The sequence below is a fragment of the Rattus norvegicus genome, chromosome 14 (assembly GCF_036323735.1).
Source record: "Rattus norvegicus strain BN/NHsdMcwi chromosome 14, GRCr8, whole genome shotgun sequence".
NCBI classification, from domain to species: domain Eukaryota; kingdom Metazoa; phylum Chordata; class Mammalia; order Rodentia; family Muridae; genus Rattus; species Rattus norvegicus.
The window spans coordinates 81,257,087-81,265,085 of record NC_086032.1 but is presented as its reverse complement, the minus strand read 5'-3'; the positions used below and the strand labels follow the sequence as shown (position 1 = coordinate 81,265,085).

Below are 7,999 nucleotides of genomic sequence, written 5' to 3'. Positions count from 1 at the left end.
GATAAACTATGACCCCACACACAGTGGGGGAGGAGCACTGAGCCTTGGTTTGGTTTGCTCCACCACTGGCCATGTTGTAGTGAGCCAGGGGGTTGGAGTCCTTGATGAAGACGCCATCACGCTATAGTTTCTGATTCCCTGCAGTCATCCCCATGGCTTCATGAATCTTCACTCTGAAGACACAGACCTGGTCTGTGAGCGGGAGAGTGAAGACCAGCCCCTGCCCATTAGGCTTCCACTCCGTCTTATCCTGCATGTTGGGTAACTGCACCTCGATGGATACTGGACCCATTGCTCCTGCGCAGAACTATTCGCTAAAGACACCCATGTATCGGTTCGCCGTTGAGGTCAAGTTGTGATGATGCCACCATTGAGAGAAACTCACCCAAGAACTGCTTGTGAGGTTCCTGTGGCAGCTTGCCGCTTCTGCGGCCCCACCTCAGCCAGTTGGCGAGTTGGCAAGCCTGGCAGTTTCTTCAGGATTGAACTACAGCTGTCTGGTGTCTGCTTGCTGAAAGGACTGGACTGGAGCTGCCGGTTCGTGCCCAGGGTCTGCCTGCCTAGAGGACTGGTCTGCAGCCGCTGAGTCCTGTTTGTTTGTTGTTTGCTACAGGACTGAACTGCTGACCCCCAAAGAACTATTGCTGAATGGGTCCACATCCCCCTTATCCTACTAACGTTTCTCTTCCACCACCTCTGCTGGGTGGTGGGCTAGAGGAGAGGTTGAACCCTTATTAAAAGTAGGTTGCAAAAAATGTATGCCTGCAGGACCCATGACTCCTCCTAGCCATGGACAGGCACTTTCCCACAGGGGGCAAGAATCAGACAGGCTCTGGAACAGTCCATAGCTGGAACTTGAACTTGAGGGCAGAAGCAGGTGGTAAACTTCCTGGCACCAGGTCACAGACACTGGGGCTATGGGGTTGTTCAAACAGGGAAACTTAAGTCCAAAGAAGTAGCAGGCCTCAGGGAGCGCCAAGGAGGGGGTAAGGATGTTCTGGGAGCCCTCTGGGGTGGTCACAGTGGTCTCTGAGATCTGGACTGTTTAGTACTGGGGATGAGTGGCCCTGTGTGGCCTCTTAAAGGAGTTGTGAGTCTGAGAGCAGCAGCTGCCAAGACCTAGGGGTGTAATTACCAAACTCTGAGTCTCGAACACTAGGTGGAGCCCCTCTCATGGCCACACAAAGCAGGCACTCCAACCCTGTGGGTAGGTGGGTGTCCCCATTACAGTTATTACTGAGAGGACTGCCCAGTAACTCTACCACTCAAGGACTTCCTCCCGTGCGGGAAAGCCAGGCCCAGAAGCCCTTGTGTTACTGAGAGTTTAGGGAAGGGGACATGGCACTGAGGGGTTTGTCACGATTTCTCTAGTTTGAAAGACAAGTAGGAGGGGTTGGGGATTTAGCTCAGTGGTAGAGCACTTGCCTAGCAAGCGCAAGGCCCTGGGTTCGGTCCCCAGCTCCGAAAAAAAGAAAAGAAGAAGAAAAAAAGAAAGACAGTAGGAAAATGATAGTCACACTGGGGGCTTGCTTCTAAGCCAGGTGACTTAGGAGGATGGTTGGTGAGGGGGCTTCAGCTGGACACACAGTAGGCACTTAGCAGGGCACACACAGTAGATGCCTGGATATACAACATGGTACACAGTAGGTGCCTAAGAACGAAGTAGGAAGTTAATCCATACAACAGGTGCCTGAGCACACAGTGGGTACTCAGCCTCTTTGGAGCTCTGGAATTGAGTAATGCAGTGTAGGAAGCCACTGCCACTGTCTGAGGACACAGGACCAAGGGGGACAAAGCTGTGGAGACAGTAATCTTGACAGAGACTACACTAGCAAGCCACCTTCAGCAAGAATGGAAATATCCTCCTGGTTACCCCTTCATAGCCCTGAGGTGAGGGCTGGGGAGGCACTTACTGCTTGAGGTTATAAGGGACCAGGGGACATTGAAACCTGAGCTGGGGGTGGAGAAGAGATGCTGTAGGCTTGGGGAATGGGAAGAGCCTCCAGGACAGATCTGTAACTCCAAGCAGTGACAGGCCAAGAGTCCTACCAAGTTCCCCTTCCTGCTTCACTGGAAGCAGGTGCTTCCAGTGGTTAAAAACATACCTAGGAAAAGAGCTAGAAGAGGCTGTAGGCAGGGTAAACATCCCTCCTGATGCTCAGAACACAGGCTTCCCACGGGGAACATGGTGGCTGCTTCTGTGGACATGCCAGGGATAAATCCTTGCCCTTGTCCCTGCCCATGAACACGTTTGCCAGGCCAGGCCCTATTCTTCCAGGGCTACCACAGTAGAAGAAAGCCATGAAACCAGCTGATCCAGGAAAGCTCTCCGTGTCCGTGTGTCCCCTATGCTTGATGTCCACATGATCTGATTTCATAACTGGCCTGGATTCTGCCCCAGTAGAGAATGAAGCGCACCACTCAATATATTTTAATTATATCTTTGAACACCACCAGTGCAATTGTTTCCAGATGGGGACCCTGAATGGGCATTCTTCCCAGCAAACTAGGGTAGAGGAGGGTACATACACCACAGATCCACCCCACACTGACCATAGCCCCTGGCACCAGGCTTGCAACAGTGTTTGCCAAGAAGTTGATGGCAGCTAGGAGTGGCTGTGACTCTCGGTCATAGTTTCCATTTGACAGATGGGGAAACTGAGGCTTAGGGCATCAAGTTTGGAGGAGCTGACCTGTCCGAGTTACACAATAAGATCTGGCAGTTGACGCCTTGACCTCAGGCTGGGAGATTGCTGGGGTGAACTAAACCAGATCCCAGGAGAGTGATGGGGAGAGCCCAAGATGGCCTCTGATAGGACCTGCTGAGAAGGACTGACCCAAGGGTTCCATACATAGGGTGGATGGCTCCAGTTCTTGGCTGGACAGCAAAGGAGGAAGATCACTAGGAAGTGGAGACCTCAGGACTCTGCCTGCTAATATGACTTTTTTTAAAAATATGGAACGCTTCATGAATTTGTGTGTCATCCTCGCACAGGGGCCATGCTAATCCCTGTATCGTCCCAATTTTAGTATAAGTGCTGCCGAAGCGAGCGCCCGTTAATGAGACTTGTCCATGCTCTTCCTGTCATTTTCCATGGAGGGGCTGCCTAGACTTTATCCTGCCTGTCTGCACCCACTCCAGCCTGACAGGTCTGAGGCAAAGCATGGACCAAGTTCTGTATACAGGGGATACAGAACCAGAAGGGACCAGAAGGGCTTCCAGAAGATCCCATCCCAGTTCTATTCTCACACTGTCCGGCAGAGGCTGGCCAGCTTGACTACGGAGGACAGGACAGCTTTGAAAAGTAGAGGGGAATCTAAGCTGTAAGGCCTTGGGGGTGAGGCCACTGTGGCCCTATGAAATAAGCACCTAGAAGAGAAGGTGCTGGTCACCCAGTGGTATCCTTAGGTGGCAGACGCATGGGTCATCTCGCTCATGGGGCAAGCTCCGCTGTTTGGCTAAAGCTAGCAACCTAGAAGTAACCCCACCCCTGGTCTGGCTCCTTACAAGCCTCTACCAGGAGACCAGAGGAGAAAGAACCATTTGGCCATGGTAGGCAGGAGAGCCAAGTGCTGAATGTGAGGAGCTTGGACGAGCCTATAGGTGCCCACAGGGATGTTCCAGCCTGAAGGGCACTGGTTGGCTTGTTTGGTGGGTAGGTAGACACTATTCTATCTCCTTCACTTCTCTCTGACCCTCAGATGACCTGAGCGAATATAGACTGGCAGGGTCAAGGCACAGGCACACCGTGCCCTGGGCTCCAGGCCAGTTCATTCTTACCGCCGGGCCTGGGGCACCCACAACAGACATGACTTCATTCTCCTTCAGCCTCGTGCCTGCTGGGTCCAGAAGAAGCGGGGGAACCCACCAGGTCCACCAAGGCAAGCGTGGGTACTTGTTCACATGGGCTTTCCAAGGCAATGACTCACCAGCTCCACCCACTGAAGGCCCCCAGCCGTCTGTTCTAAGCAGTGGAGGCAGAGGCAATCCTGTCCAGGGGAGGTATGCCCAGGCCAGACCCTCACTGTCTCTAAGTGAGACTTCTGCTCTTTGTAGCTTCCCTGGAGGCCTCTCTTCTAATGCCAACAGCCCAAGGAGATGGGTTACACTTCCGTCAGTCCTGAGAAATGCATTACCTCCCATGGCAAGCAGCTCAGAAACTACCCCACCTATAGCTGCCAGGGTCCCTGGAAGTACTAACTCCCTGTACGCTCTCCATCCCCACCCCCTCACCCCTGCCACACGTTCAGGTGCCAGCTCCCAGGATCCCATTTCTACTCTGTCTTTCACATCTCCATTACTCTGTATCCTGTGACTCCCCCTCTCTCCATTCCTAACAGGTGCTCGCCACGCCCACTCTCCCTCCTCAATCTTCCCCCTCCCACATATTTGACCTTCCGTGAGTTCACCCCACCACCTCATTCCCATCACCCTAGAGCCCAAACTTAAGGACAATGAAGCCATCTGCAGACTCTGGCTCTACCAGATTTCTGGCCACCACACCTGTACCCCCTCCCAGCCCACTCTGGAGCCTATCCACCATATCCCCCCATCCCCACTCTTAGCCAGCCCTGTGCATGTCCATGCTGCTCACCCCACCCCCAGATCACTCTGTCCATCTATCTGCTGGCAAACATTTACCAACTGTGTACATTGTCCCTGTGTGGTTGGGGACAAGCCAAGTTCTCATGGAGCCTGCCCCCTGCCTGGGTGATGTTGTCAATAAATAAGCCAAATGGAGCGGCCACCAGCTGGCAGTGATGGGTGCCCTGGTGATCGTTGTGGGTGGGTACAGTGGGAGAATTAGAGAGGACAGCAGGTGTTGGGGTAGGGTCAGCCCCAGGGCAAAATTCCTGAGTGTCCACTATATATCTAAAGTCAGGGCTGCCACGAAGGGAGCTGAGGACCATTTGAAAGTTTTTGGGTTTGTAGGAGAACACTGAACAGAACTCGGATACATTGCACCCTGTTGGGTCCATCTGGGAGGCTTCACTGAAGTAAAGGGACACAGGACTATGTAGGTGGGGTCGCAGGTCACACCACACCCTACCACCTCCACTTGCCTTGGTCTTCAAGGGCCAGTGACAGCATGGACATCTTCACTGTAGCCCAACTCCTGCTGCTGGCCTCTAGCGTGACACTTTTCCTTGGCAGGGAACTTCAGGGTCCTCACCACCCCAAATAGTTCATGACACTTAGAGCCTGCTACTGGTAGAGTGGCTGTGGAGAACAATATTGCAGTAATTTAGAAAGTCCTCACCCCACCCCCTAGCAGGGCATGGGTACCTTTAGTGGCTGGGTCCTCCCAGGGTATCAGCATCAGGTAAGTCTCTCTTCCATAGGCTAGCCCTATGTCCTCTACTCTGGGTCTGACACAGGAGAGTATGAGTTTAGTTCTGCACAGTCAAGTCCAGTGTTTCTCTCCCATCCGTGTTGGCAAGTAGGGTCCAGCCTAACCCAGTGCTCTGTTCCCTCAGAGAGCCTGGGGTGGGGCAAGCAGACCCTCCGTCATCTCTCCTTCCCTGAACATCTTGGCCATGCTCGCCTACCTCCCAGGACCTGGGTATAAGACACTGAGGATAAGGCCAAGCTAAGCTGTGACCCTGGGGGCTCTCCCACTGGACGCCAAGGGCTCGTTAAGAAGCTGCTGGGCTTTGGCCCGGGTTTCACAACAGGGGAGGAAGAAAGGCTGGCTCAGTCCCACAGAGAGGCTGGAGGCCCTGGACACCCATCCACACCCCTGCCCACCCTACTCCCTTCCTCAGCTCCCAAGACTCTTGCCAGAAGACAGGCTCAGAGATAAGGTCCGAGGGAGAAAAAAAGCAAAACATAAACTGGTGACCCGCCCCGGGCCTGATTAGTTGCAAATCCCAGGAAGTTTCCACCCCATCCTGAAACCCCATCTCTTCAGCTCACTGCCGTAATTCCACAGTCAGGGGTACTATCACCACCCCTCAGCCTCTGGGGTCCACCTCCTCTCCAAAGGCTCACAGCCTTACTTTGGAGGTGAACCAAATGAAGCAAAAGCTGACCTGTCCCATATTTGCTTTAAAATACATGAGATATACCCTGCATCTCGACTCTGGCCAGCCCTCCACGGTTGCTGCCCAGTGGGCCAGGGAGATGTCCCTGACAGCTTATTTCCTACCACTCCAGACTCCTCTAGTGAGGGAGGGCTTGCTAGGAAGAATCTGCTTGACTGGATTGGGGAAACTGGAGATCCCCCAGATCCCAGAGGAGGACAGGTAGGGCTGCAGAAAGACAGATGGGGCCAGATACCTGAACAAAGTGGCCGTGTGCCCACCAGCTGCCCTGTTCAGCCTTCCAGCTTTGGGGCTGATGGCTGTTGAGAGCCCGCAGGGCTGCAGAGCACAGCCGGAAGAGCTGCGGACACCTAACTAAGCCTTGGGGGACAGCCAGCTACTCTCCCAGCTCAACGTGCATAATGGGCCCTGAGAACATGGGTGCAGTCACCCACAGATCAGCAAAAGTGCTGAAGAGCAGGTGAATAGCAGGCTTTAACAGGACACCATGAGCACTGGAGCAAAGACACTACACGGGGAAGCAGATACCCTTGATAAGGGGACAGAGCTAAGGACCCAGCCCAAGGAAGGAGGCTACACTGGCCACGGTGTAGGCAGGCCCAGTCCTTACTTGGCTGCACGGTGTGCGTGGTGCCGTCCGGCAGATGACTTAATCACAGGCGGGCTTTGTCCCTGGGCACCAGCCCCCCTGCCCGGATCCTCCGCCTGGACTGGCGGCAGGCTGCACGCCCCCCCACCCCCCACCCGGCTCCTAGCAACCTGCAGCCAAGCATGGGCAAATTCAGAAGGGCTGGGGGCTCTCATCAGGCCTGGGAACGATGCGGGGGTGGCCATGGGGTGCGGCCAGGGCGGATCCATCCAGGGCTGGACTCAAGGGACTCCCTCCCAGGCTGGCCCGTGCCAGCCCCTGAGGAGGGCATCCTGGGAGTGGCTATAGCTGGCATTTTGGCAAACAAGGCGCCAGGGCCAGGGGCGGGGGGCTTTGTATAGTGCGGCCCCTTCTCTTCCTGGGGCCCCCACCCGCCTGATCCTGTCAGAGCCTTAGAAAGAGAGACAAAGGCCCTGGGAGGCCCTGGGAGGGCTGGGACAGAGGCAGGAGATGGAGTTTTAATGACCATGCTATAATGGTGGGAGCAGAGGCAGCTCGTTAACCCTGTCGGGCCCTCATACCGGGCCCACCTGATGCTGGCCAGGCCTCCACCCAGCCTTCCTACGGTACCCATCTCTGACCGAATGAGACTCAGGAAATAAGGTGCAAATTCACCTCCAGGGACAGGGCCAAGGTCCCACTCTCTGTTATGCACTCACTACCCACTGCAGAGCAGGCTGTGAAGTGGGTGGGTCATGGCTGGACCCAGGCCCAGAACACCGCACGCCCATCCGCCATCGCTTCCTTCTATACTTGTGACTTTCCCATTTCCTGACCTTGGAACTCAAGTCCAGCCTGGGTGTCTCCTGTATGTGGGAATCTGCCCTCCTCCAGACTGAGAGCCCTGGCAGAGCCTGCCTGGGTGGGACTGCAAATGCTGTCCCCCATCCCCCACCCCTGGAAGACCAGTGCCAGCCACTAGCTTATGCCCATAGGAGGAGTCTAGGCCCTACCTCACTTCCCCCACTTCTAGTAGGGTCATGTGGCCAGGGAACGGGCAGTTGTCTTAAAGAATGAATGAGAATCGTCCACCTCAAGTACAGGTCTGGTGACACAGGAGACGGGATGAGGGCAAGAAGCACTGGTGACACCAACATCCCTGCCTGAGGAAGGAAGGAGCAGCCAGAGGGCTGCATCAGGGACACAAGGTAGCATATGAACAGTACTTGGGAATAGCCCTTCCCCACGCACAGTGGTAGGATGGCAAGGTTTATGGGGAGCCTCATGGGGAAGGGGGTACAAACTGTTCAGTGGGTAAAAGCCCTCAGGGGGGCTGGTCTGCCCATTCCCAGGATGGCACCCTAG

The 7,999-nt window shown here is 54.9% G+C and overlaps 1 non-coding gene across 1 annotated transcript; it reads right to left on the bottom strand.

Annotated features, from left to right (window-relative positions):
* Window positions 1-2,950: 2,950 nt before the first annotated feature.
* LOC120096748 (U6 spliceosomal RNA) lies at window positions 2,951-3,054 on the bottom strand. Its single transcript, XR_005493588.1, has one exon. It is a non-coding gene; the product is annotated as a U6 spliceosomal RNA (small nuclear RNA).
* Between the last annotated feature and the right edge of the window lie 4,945 nt (window positions 3,055-7,999).